General features: G+C 40.8%; 1 long non-coding RNA gene across 1 annotated transcript; it reads right to left on the reverse strand.

The window, feature by feature from the left end:
* Nucleotides 1-1,806: 1,806 nt before the first annotated feature.
* LOC142803569 (uncharacterized) lies at nucleotides 1,807-11,755 on the reverse strand. The gene is made up of 2 exons (XR_012894171.1): nucleotides 11,396-11,755; nucleotides 1,807-9,253 (listed from the first exon to the last, which is right to left on the reverse strand). It is a non-coding gene; the product is annotated as an uncharacterized LOC142803569 (long non-coding RNA).
* Nucleotides 11,756-12,779: the final 1,024 nt, after the last annotated feature.

The following is a 12,779-nucleotide window of genomic DNA, read 5'->3' on the forward strand; positions in this document are numbered from 1 at the left end:
AGTTTTTCGCTCATGGCGACGAGAAGCACAGACGACCAGGCGCTGTATACGACTCGCTCGGCACGCAAGAAAGCTGGCGTAATCGGAGCGGCACACCGCACTGCCACGCTCTCAATTCTCAACGTTCGTTACAGGGAGGGTTGTTACTAAACAAACGTGCAATGGCTCCGTTCTGCGTGCGGTAAATTGCATATATGACCGTTCTTTCTTTATTATATTTAATTAGTATTAACGTGATACGACTTACGTTAATTTACAATACATGAACACGCTTGTTTACGATTTGTATTGTAAAAACAGTGTTTTAAACGTCTAAATTCGGCGTTTTCAAAAAGTGCTGTGACGGCAACATTCACAACGTTCCAAGATGTCACCAAGGATGATTAGCAATTTTTCTTTAATCCTCCTTGGATGTCACTCATGGAGGAAGGAAAAAAACCACGGATACCCACGTTAAGAGTGAGGCAGACAGTTCGGAAGTAGTGAAGAATACAAATGTGAATTCAGCATCTGCCGTAGTCCATCGTTTGAGCAGAGTCTTTAATGACTATGCACTATTGGTAGAAAGAAAACTCGTTTATTTATCTGTCACTGCGAAGCATAAAAACTTTGAAGGTCATTCAAAAAGTAAGGGCCATTTGGTTCCAAGCAAGTAAATATTCATTAGCAAAAGTTTTTATTGGTGGGCTTAGTTTAGCAAAAACATACTTCACTTTTCTACAGAGTCACAGCTAACTTCTTAGTGCTTCTCGTACCGTCACAGTAGTTTCTTTAGTCAATCTGAATAAAAGATCGCCGCTTGGTAATTGAACCTGTTGCGAACGGTGATCTTGAACTTCTCACCGTCTCCAAATCGTACCCCAGGCCACAGTTTCGAGTGAAAGAAGAGGAAATAATCGCATGGTGCTGGCACAGGACAGTAGGGCCAGCAATTAGTGTTCCCTACCAAAATATTTGATCTTACCATTGGTTCTGATTGTGGTGCAAGGATGCATGTTGTCATGCAGGAGGCCGATTCCGGCTAAGAATTAGTTTTATTTCTTTTTATTCAACGCAATGTGCTGCTCACCAATGCGTTCTCAAATATCATATTACGGCTCAGGCTAATCGCGCTGACAATGCACTTTTTGGGAGCATGTGTGGTGAGAAAGACAATAAGCAGTCCAGTACCAAGTACACTGTAAACCAAATTACACCCATATAGGTGTTTTATAGTGTCTATAACTCAAACCCCAACACCCCACGAAATGGGTGTATCAAGCAGGACTACACCTATTACCGTGGGCGGATTTTCGAATTAACACCCTATGGCACAAACATTTTTTGGGGTGTAAAAGCAAATTTACGCCCAAGTGGCCTTAAGGGAGTGAGGGTGTAAAAGCGAATGCACACCCAAATAATCATAAGGGCGTAAGGGTGTAATATTGCTGACACCCTAACACCCTTAAAAAACAAAAGTAGTGTAAGGGTGTAATTCTCCCAAACAGCAAAAAGGGTGTGGGGGTGTTCATGCTGAATAATGCCCCAACACCCATGCGAAAAATACCATGATTCGAGTGTTACCCCTTTCCAGTAGGCCCCTGTGGAAGCACGTGAAAGCTTACCCTTTACCATTCATGTGCAGATGTCCTATTGTAGTGGCTCCTGCCACAGTGTGGTAATCCTAGCCCTAGCACAGCTTTTATGGTGCATATATGAAGCACGGCATATAAGGCTCTCACATATAGCATGTAATCCTAGCTGAACGCGAAGGCATCACTCAAAATGAGCTGTCACACATAACAGAACGTTCACAAAGTCATGCCATAATGCGAAATGAAATCAAGCTTTATTTTATTAGACACAGAGCACATACAGGCTTCAGAGACAAATTGTACCTTAATCAAAAGCCTTTTTCAATTGTGCAGAACAGAATGCCATTTGCTACAAAAGACCAAAAATAAGACAATGGTACGGCATGGAGCTCTAACTACTGATGCATGCATATCAAAGTACAAGAGAAGAGCCTTTATTTGCACTTGAAAAAGAACTAATTTTAACACGCTTCAATGCAGCACAAAAGCACAGTGCAGTGAAGCATACAAACAGCAAGAAGAGTAGTGCAATGCAGCATGCCTTATTCCTCCAATATACTGAAATAATATATCAATGCACACTATAATTGCCTCATTGATATGCCACAGTTTGCATGTGTTGTGGCATGCCTTATGCATATTATGCAAGGGTAGTGATATTCTAATGAATGTATTGGCAAAACAGTCTTAAAATGGCATTTTCATTTCACAATAACCCTTGTGTGTTCAGACATTCATAATACTGGAGAAACAATAATACAGGAGTGAAAACAATAGGCAAAGTTACAATAGCTTAACAGTGTCACTAGATATTAACCATGCAGAATAATTGATTTAAAGATGTAAAATATCAAGCGCATCACATATGTCTCCCTGAAACAATGCAACATCAAAGAACATAAAATGGACACACAAAAGCAGGGTGAAAGAGTAACCACTTACAGCTAGCAGAGGTGGAGCAGCCAAGCTATCACCTGGAGCAATATTTTGGAGCATCATATCTTTCTTTTCCAGGGAGAAAATTTAAATTTGGAGCAGGTTTCAGGAAAAACAGACGCAGCATTTTTGAGCCTAATATTCAATATTTACAGCATTGATATGTGCAGTTTAGCATCCCAAAACCACCATATGGTTATGAGAAACGTCATATTGGAGGGCTCCAGAAATTTCAACCACCTGGGGTTCTTTAACATGCACCCAAATCTGAGCACACGGGCCTACAGCGTTTCTGCCTCCATCGGAAGTGCAGCCACCGCAGCCGTGATTCGATTCCGCGACCTGGGGGTCAGGCAGCCTAGTACCATAGCCCCTAGACCACCGCAGTGGGGCTCCAAATTTACAGTAGTACAACAAATTAGACTGACTCACACAAAAGGAAAAATATATGTAGAACTTATTTGACATCCGCTAATTCATTCAAAATATACGAGAGCGCAGCTATTCCAATAAAAGCACTCTTGAACTGTCCCACAGTGCAAACAATGCTAACCGCCCTATTTACGAACGCTCCTCGACTAAATCTCGTCCTTATTTGGAGAAGCTGAGCACAGCGCCACCGCTTGTCTAAAAATGATGCTGCGTTTCTCGAGAATCGCTGCAGATTATCACTGATATTGAGTGACTTACTCTGCCTAGAAACTGTGCTGAAATCAATTTTCTCAAGTCAAGGCGAAGCATTTAGTGAAGGGACGTTCTAAAATACGGTGGTAAAACTCACAGTAGTATTTTCCGAGCTTGTCAAACTGTTTGACAGGCGACCCAGAAATTCCAGATATTCGTAAAGGAGGAGCTCAAGGGGGTGGTGAAAAGAAAAAAAGTTGCATACGATTTTCTTTATTGTCGCTTAAGGCTGCAAAAACCTCATAAATCACTCTGAAAGACGGCCAGCACTCATACTAGTACTCGTTATTGATTGGCATCTGCATGGCAGAGTAATATAGGGAAAAAATATTTTGTGCCCTGTGACAGCGAGTATTAGTAGCCACTTCCAAATCATAAAACACTTTTCCGCACAGCGAAAGCGTACTCTGGCAAAAGCGACTTAAAAAGTGTTTTGGACGTCATAGAAAAGGAGAGAGAATTTTCTTTTAAATCGTTCTACTCTTTTCTTTTGCTATGAGGTTAGAATATAGTCAATTAAAAGTTATAATTGCAGTTGGCACATCTGTATTAGATTGGATGATGATGAATCCGCCTCGATGGTTTAGTTGCCAAGGTACTCAGCTGCAGTTTTCATGCAGGCGAAAATGCTGTAGGCCCATTTGCTTAGATTTGGGTGCACAAGAACCCCAGGCGGCCGAAATTTCTGGAGCCCTCCTTTAAGGCGTCTCATAATCAAATGGTGGCTTTAGGACATTAAACTGCACACATCAATCAATTGGATGGTGATGCACAAACTTACGTTGGATTTTATGGATTTTATGTTTCTTGATAAAATTAACAATACTGAGAAATAATTGAAGCTGGTTGGGCATTTCATAATGGTTTTGTGCAAAATTAGGAAATTGTATCCAATTGACACAAATTCTCTTGAACATGCAAATAGAATACGAAAATAGCATGTAATATTGTGCTACAGACGTTAAACATGTGCTGTAAATAGACATGAATGCCTGAATTGAATAGTCAATTTCGTGAGGAAACGACCACACAAAGAAAACATATGGGCAGGACGGGTGCTCACTAGCAGCTGTTTGTAGCATATATTTAAAATATAGCATATATTCATACACACAACCTTAAAAAGGTGGCGAGTCGGCATGAAGTAGTGATGGAGTTCGTGCCCCTAACGAACTAGCAAAGTTGCGCCGGTGCATCGCTGAAAATCATGCGGAGCAGCTGAAAGGCTGTAAAAAGAAGCATGCGTGGCCATTCACGAAGTATGCCACTGAAGTGGTTTATGAGATACCCTTATCCTGTAGAAAGAGACGTGTTAGCCAGACGACGAGGCGCTGCATCAATGATCGAGCGAGTGAACACGCCCTTACGGCAAAGAATAACGACGGTGCCCGTTCAAGAGCGCATGTCACTTCATGTGGATTCACACCTAGAGCCATTTCGATGGGCTTTCACAAAAGAAAAGGGGTATCAATCGCGTTAGCAAAACTTCACTCATCATGTATGAGCTGGAAGCACGGTATCTAGCGATCATGTGTCCTATAGCGTGATTAGGTAAGGGACGGCCCGAGCAGGTTGCACAAGCGTTGACGAAAAGTGGGTTTATATCAGCTTGTTTCCTCAAGAAATCAACAATTGCAAATGAGTGCCCATTCCGTTTATGTGTTTTCTTCGTTTGTGTTGTCGTCATTTTGGCGCAAAATTGACTAATATTTATTGCAAACTTGCACCAACTATCCCAACAGTGAGTTCTACTACATATTAATGCTGCTGCTGTACATGTAAACAACAATAGCACGTGCAGTTGCCTTAGAACTGTGAAAAAAAGCAGCACTATACAGTGCCTCAGAGGAGGCACTTTCAGTATATTTTTTGGTAAATAAAGGGCTTAATAAGCATAGGACCTTTATCTGTGTTCATGACACGCTGTTAGGGTGATTTCACGCCAAGTGCCCAGCCATTTTGGCGACCATCTCAAATGCATCTGAAAAATATTGTGCTGATTAATTGTGTTGAAAGCCGTGAAACGGTAGGATATTTCGGAGAGAAAAAAATGTTTGGTCACGTGGTTGCCTTCGAAACTTTCCGGGATGTCGTTTGGGTGTGTGTGAAAAAATTTATTTTAAAAGTACGTTCTATACCAAACTTGGTCTACATGTTGAGTAAAGGTTCTTGTGTAAGGTGTTTGAAGCTCAGTAATATTATTGCAACTATACTGGCACATATGCTTCTAAGAATTTATCCAAAATGTGTTATGTTTGCAATTTCTTTATTGCAATACTGCAGTTTGTATGAATATCTGTGTAGTGAATACCTACTCCACGCAAGGTATATTTTGAGAAAAAAATATTTTAGACTTATCAAGCTGGGAAACTTTATGAGAAAAAAAATCATAAATTCTACAAAATCATAATTTTTGTTCATATTCAGATGCGATTTATGCCATGTGGTGGCTCAACTAAAAATTACCTTTATACATAAATTGAAAGCTAATGAACACTTCTTTTCATATACCATCATTGAATTTTTTGTTTTAAGGAAGAAAATATTTTTTTACATTCCCATTGGTGCCTATCTTCCCAATTGGTCATACGACAGCTGCCACCTTGAAATTTCCTATTTTTTTCAATGGGAAAGTTGAAAACTTATTTTCTTCCTTAAAACAAAAAAATATAATGATAACAATTGGCACATGAAAATACCTTTTTTTTCCTTTCGATGTAGGTTTGAAAGTCATATTCATTTGGACCACTCCACAGTGCAAATCGTGTCTCGATATAAACGAAAATGACGATTCTGCAAAATTCGTAATTTTTTCTCGTAATGTTTAGCAGCTTTCTTTAAGAAGTCTCATAATATTATTTCCTCAAAATATACCTTTTGTGTAGTTAGTATTCATTAGTCAGACATTCATAGAAAGTGTAGTATTACAATAGAAAAAATACAAAAATAACACATGTTGGCTAAGTTCTTGAAGGCGTAGTAGACAAAGAAAGTGCCTAACAGCACAAATGACAAGAAAGAAAAGCAGAGACGAGAACAGAGACCTGAACAAACAAGCAAAGTTTATTGCAAACCAACTGCAATATACAGAAAACAGAATCTGCGCATAACCACACACCATAAGCAGAATTGCACATACATGCACCATACGGCCTACCTTATCAACAACCGGTCATATAGGTGGACCCCAGATAACTAACTTCACAGCAGTTAAAAAAATTGAGGGTGCGCCAACACAGGAAGCACCAAGTTGTTGAATATAGAAAGCTTCACTAATCTCGTGCTCGCGCCGATTTTTATATCCCCTGTGATCAAACACTTGTCAACAATTGGCTGTCAACAAGACTTATTACAATGGTCTACCAAGTGGCTGGGAAGGAAACCTTTTAGAGAGTTAGCCTGCTCCCTCAACCGATCATTGAGGCATCGCCCTGTTTGGCCAATGCCCACAAGTAAATAATATCTTGTAGAGAATCGCTAAAACACATTCAACATGGTGCATAGCGAGTTTTTTAGTGCATGCTTCTTTCTTAGGTCCTTCGCTGTTGACTCTGCGACATAGGCCAGCGAGCTTGTTGCGTGCGCAGAACGCAACTTTTACACCTATTTTTCCAGCGACCTGCTTTAGCCTATGGGAAACTTCGTGTACGTATGGAATAACGGCCTTGCTAGAATGAGGCTTGTTGAGTTAGCTCTTGCTTTGTGTCTTATCAGGCAATCTTAGTAACGTTAGGAGAGTCTCGGCAATAGAAGTTAGCAGGAAATCAGAAAAGCCTGCTTGTTGAAGGCAGTGAACTTAGAACGAGAAGCTGCACTCTATCTGGCGGTGACAAGAGTCAGTTAAAATTGCCTTTAGGCAGGAAAAAGCGATGCTTCGCTTGACTAGCTTAGAATTGGTGAACGTAAAAAGAAGGCTGTTCCTTGAGCAAAGTTCGTACCGCTAATATACATGGTCAACCAAAAAAGCATTTTCAAGTCTAGGCATCGTAACTAGTCGTCATGAATTAAACTCCGACTTTAATTCCAGTTGCATCATTTCACGCCAAAAAATGTCAAATGTCTCACCGGTGCACATATGTGCAATGGCTCAAGTTTAGCACCGGTTCTTTGTGACTTTTTACTCGCGCTGTATGAAAGAAGTCTCATGGCTAACTTTGATCACACGAGTACAGTTAAAGTGTTCGACTGCGTTGACGACTTTTTAGTGTTTTACCGCATCGATCAATCTGACTCTCGGCGAACCACCGATGAGATATTTGATGTTTCCGGGTGTAAAATGAAGAAACTAGAAATAATGTCGGAGTTTATTTCTGACGACAAGCTACGATGTCTAGAATTAAAAATGCTTTTTTTTGTTCATCATGTATGTTGGCGGTACGAGTCATGCTCAAGAAAGAACCTCCTTTTTACGTCCGCCCATTCTAAGCAGGTCAAGTGAAGCATCGCTTTTTCCTGCCTAAAGGCAATTTTAACTGGCTCTTGTCACCGCCAGATAGAGTGCAGTTTCTCGCTCTAAATTCACTGCCTTCAACAAGGAGGCTTTTCTAATCCCGAGCTAACTTCCATTGCCGAGACTCTCCTAACGTCACTAAGAGTGTCTGATAAGAGACAAAGCAACAGCTAACTGAACAAGCCTCATTCTAGCAAGGCTGTTATTCCCTACATACACGAAGTTTCCCAAAGGCTAAAGAAGGTCACTGGCAAAATAGATGTAAAAGTTGTGTTCTGCGCATGCGATAAACTCGCTGGGCTATGTCACAGGGTCAACAGTGAAGGACCTAAGAAAGAAGAATGCACTAAGAAACACGCTACGTGCCATCTTGAATGTGTTTTAACGATTCTCTACAAGATATTTTTTTACTTTTGGGCATGGTTACATTGGCCAAACAGGGCGATGCATGAATGATCGGTTGAGGGAGTACGCTAACTCTCTAAAAGGTTTCCTTCCCAGCCACTTGGCAGACCATTGTAATAAGTCCTGTTGTCAGCCAATTCTTGACAAGTGTTTGATCACGGGGGATATAAAAGTCGGCGCGAGCACGAGATTAGTGAAGCTTTCTATATTCAACAACTTGGTGCTTCCTGTGTTAGCGTACCCTCAATTTTTCTTAACTGCTGTGAAGTTAGTTATCTTGGGTCCATTTACATGACCGGTTGTTGATAAGGTAGGCCGTATGGTGCATGTATGTGCGATTCTGCTTATGGTGCGTGGTTATGCGCAGATTCTGTTTTCTATATATTGCAGTTGGTTTGCAATGAACTTTGATTGTTTGTTCAGGGCTCTGTTCTCATTTCTTCTTTCCCTTGTCCTTTGCACTGTTAAGCACTTTCTTTGTCTACCATACAGCACCAACCAGTCGTATCAAGCACATTGTTAGTCCTGGAGCGTATGTGCCAGTGAAATTGCACTAATATTACTGCGCTTCAAACACTTTACACATGAACTTGCCCTTAACATGTAGACAAATTTTGGTATCGAAGCAATGAGCAGTACTTTTAAACTACCTTCCCACAAACCACACAAAAACAACATTCCAGTAAGTTAAGAAGGCAACTACGTGACCGAAAATTTTTTTCTTTCTAAATTATTTTACTGTTTCACTGTTTTCAATGCAGTAAATCATCACAATTTTTTTAATACATTTGAGATGGTCGCTAAAATAGCTGGGATGTTTGGCATGAATTGACCCATTAATGGATCAACCTTTTAAGCTGGAGACATCTAGGCCATCTCTAGTTTATCATACAACTCTAACATTATGCATTGTACACAGTTTTCTACACGTACTGCTGTTGATCTGATGGCAAACTGATACTTATATTGGAAATATAAATAGGTATATAAGACACATAGCTTGAGATGAAGCCTTTCCCATCAGAGGAATGTTCCTAAAATGTACAAGATATTTGGTGCACCCTATGAGTAGCGTCCACCACTGCTGCGACCCTTTGAGTGAGGTCGTGAGCCCAGAACAGCTGCTTTCAGGTTGCGATGAGTGCACTGCATTGTCAGCACCCAGTCCATCGTAGAAGACATAGTGAGCTTTCCTTTCAACATTCTGCATGTAAGAGATGCACAACATTCAACTAAGCATTTAAAAAATACTGGAAACAATCAGAACCTCATTATAATGTGTCATATAATAAAAAGCTCCTGCTTCCCCACAAGCGTGTGTCTCTGACACATCTGAACATCGATCGCTTTCACTCAGCCGATCTGCTCTGATGATGTCGACCGTACACAGTCGTCGGTGCTCCCGCTGCCACGTTCGCACGGTTGAGCGCTGCCTGTTCTAAATTGCCGCTTTTCGGTGGCTATGGGTGTACAATCGGCAACTTTCTCCTGTAGGTTCCCACTTTCAGCTTTACCACTATTCACTTTTACAAGCATCTGTGCATATTAGTGTACGAATGCAAGTGCTTCTCTCTTGAATCATGCACCTACCAAGAAGCTTGAAATATACTGGGAAGCTCAAATTTCAGCGTTTATACAAAGTTTTCTTGCTAAGCTAGAATACCCTAACCAATAGGCCACTACAATGGGTGATACAAAAAATTATATAAACCCATTCAGACAGAAAAGTAGTAACATTTATCATTTACTTTGAAGGATCGTTGTATAGACATGTACACATCACAGATGTACAATCTACTGTGTGAAAATAGTGTAAAACATCGAGCATTCCCCAATATAGAAGGATCAACAGCACTTACAATATGACAACTGCTGCTGGAAACACAGCACTGTGTATTTGTGGAAGCTCACCTCTAAATTTCTTCTCCAGTTACATAAATTTGGTGTACTCGATAATTTTATGTCTTTCACAGGTTGCTTATTGGTCAACAAAATGATTACTTTAGGCCACGAGTAAAACTGACTACTCTCAAAAATAAATAAGTGCTAATCCTATTCTTCGAGTGCATGCATAAGCAGCTCATTCGCAGTTGAATTTTTTTAATTCATAAAAACAGCCATGCAACAGATAATGTATCATAAGTAAATTAAATATATGCTCAATAAGCTCTGAACTGTTGGACCATAAATATGTGTAATTTAAAAAATGCATGACATATTGGAGAAGTAGCTAACAGAAATATATGCATGGAGGGCTTATTAGTTGGATCAGTGTGTTTACATTCGTAAGGATGAAACCTGCACAGACAAAATGCATGAAACAGACAAGAGCTGTTAGGTCTGCCTGCTTTCATTTACAGCCACCTGTGTCGCCATCCTCATTTGTTTTTTGCGAGCGTGTTCTATAGTGGCTAACTATGCCTACACCATTATCATCTGTGCTGTATCAGTCTAACTGAAAGTTTTGTGTGCGTGTTTGTTGGTACACTTTGGCTAAGCTTTCATATGTAACCACAGCGCAAAACCCTACACCAAAATATACAGAAATATTTCATTCTACAATATTCTATGTGCCGCAGTACAATGGTTCAAAAATGCAAAAAGATGTGTGCAATTGAGTGTGGCTGTTCAATCCCTTATTAAAGCAGATCAATATTTCTATATCCTAATTATTTACGATATACTAGTATAAATATAAACAAACCTAGCAAGGCATAAAAAGCGCGAATCACTGATTAAACAAGGTACATATAAATTCTTTGGTTAGCTGCACGATTTTTAACAAAACACGTCACCCCGCTGCAAAGCGAAGGCATCAAAGGGGTACTGATACAAAGTTTAAGTATTTTTCAATTGTTGCTTTCAATAGCGTATTTACTCGCATTAAAAACACACCCCTATCTTCAGTCATTGAAATCTGGGTTTTTTTTTCTCCCGCGTAATAAACGCGCCCCATTTGTCCACTGCAGTGCCGCTAACTGACAACTGGCGCCTCTTTTACCGTTGATCTGCTTCGTTATTATTATTATGCCATTTCTTTCGCCCACCTCGGCTCGCTCAGCCCCCCCCCCCCCCCCCTTGTTTTTTCACCCACTGCCGAATGCCGTAAGGTTATCTGCGCGGGGCACATCCCCCCCGTTTTCTTTAACCATGCCCCAAAGCGAGGTTCACGAACACTGCGACTGTTGAGACATCGCAGCTGATAAGCACACAGCGAGCGAAGGTCACGAAGCTACCGGCGCCATGAGACGGCCGCTTCCTGCAATTACGAGTATCGCGGCAGATCGGGAGTTGGCAGGCAGGCACGCACTTCTGCACTTCGTTGTTCGCATGCACGAAAGCTTACCTTTTCAGCAATAGCAGGAAATCCAAAAGCGTTCTCCATGTAGCTCCCAGCGTACAGTCCGTTGATTGCTTGATCGAAAACACTCTGCTTGTGGCGTGCACAAGCTTCAACGAAAGCCGTTGACAGAGGACACACACTCCGCCGCACCGAAGTAGTTCTGTACTTGCCGACACGCCACAGATTGCAGTGACACGTACTGTATCTACTGTAAGCGTGAGTTAAACTGTGCAAGCCGTATAAGTACGCGTCCCTGACAAAGCAAGTGAATAGTAAAATAATAAACCACCGTCAGCCTGCAGCAAACACGCACACGACATGTTACCACCCAATTCAAAGTCTGCCTGTTGACGATGGCGATGCGCAGTTGCCCCGTGACCTCAAAACCGAAACCGAAACACATAGCAGTACCGTTTTATGATATAATTTCCAAGCTATGTCAAGCCTCCAAGATATAGTGTAATATTTCATGCTTGACAACATATTTATTTGCTAGCAGCGCTTCAAAGTCTTTTTTTTTTTTGCCACTAACGTGTGCAGGCGGCAAATGCGTAGCCTTCGTAATATACATTTTTTTTTTCCCGGGTGAGGCGTTATTGCGGCGTTGTTTAGACATTTCGGAGTCAAAATTTGTTACTTGCGGAACATAGATATAAATAAAAAGTTAGGGAAGGGTGGCAAGGAGGTTGTTCTATACTTGACACATCTCCCACCCTTTTTTATGTTCGTTTGAGGAGATTTTTTAAATTCAAAATAGGGTTAATCTAGAACCGAAACAAGCTCAACTAACGCTGCCTTGACATATACATAATATCAACGTTCTTCTAGAACAGTAATATTTATAAATAATGTTTTATATTACTGTTTTAGAGGAAACGTGAACGTATGTATGAGCCAATTGAGCGTCATTTGAGCTACTTTCGGGTCAGGATTTGGCCCATTTCGCAAAAAAAGAAAGAAAGCTTGCGATTCGGATCCGCACGTATGCAACTACAGGCAAAAATGTACATACAAATTGCGTCAGGCCCCCTTTTTTCCTCTTTCTGTTCCCTTGCACGCATAAATCCTAGCAACACCCCTGCTGTGCTATTAGCTTCTTTTAAATAACACTCTGCCACTCAGCAAGAACCGGGGGCTATGCTTTTTTTGCCGACAAAGTATGAAGGACGCTTGCTTTTATTTCAAGTCTTAAATTTTGTGTGACCATACTAATGTGCGATTATCAGTGCATTGTAACGCGACAGTAACAACTGTCAATCACAATGCTGCAATTAGTCAACTACTCTCCATCTTTGTGGCACGGGTACATTGCGCTAGTGTTGTCTACGATCATTCACGTGTATATTATACGACGCGCAAGCATGCATATCAAGTAAATATAAAAAGA

The sequence above is a fragment of the Rhipicephalus microplus genome, chromosome 3, assembly GCF_043290135.1.
Source record: "Rhipicephalus microplus isolate Deutch F79 chromosome 3, USDA_Rmic, whole genome shotgun sequence".
Classification (NCBI taxonomy): domain Eukaryota; kingdom Metazoa; phylum Arthropoda; class Arachnida; order Ixodida; family Ixodidae; genus Rhipicephalus; species Rhipicephalus microplus.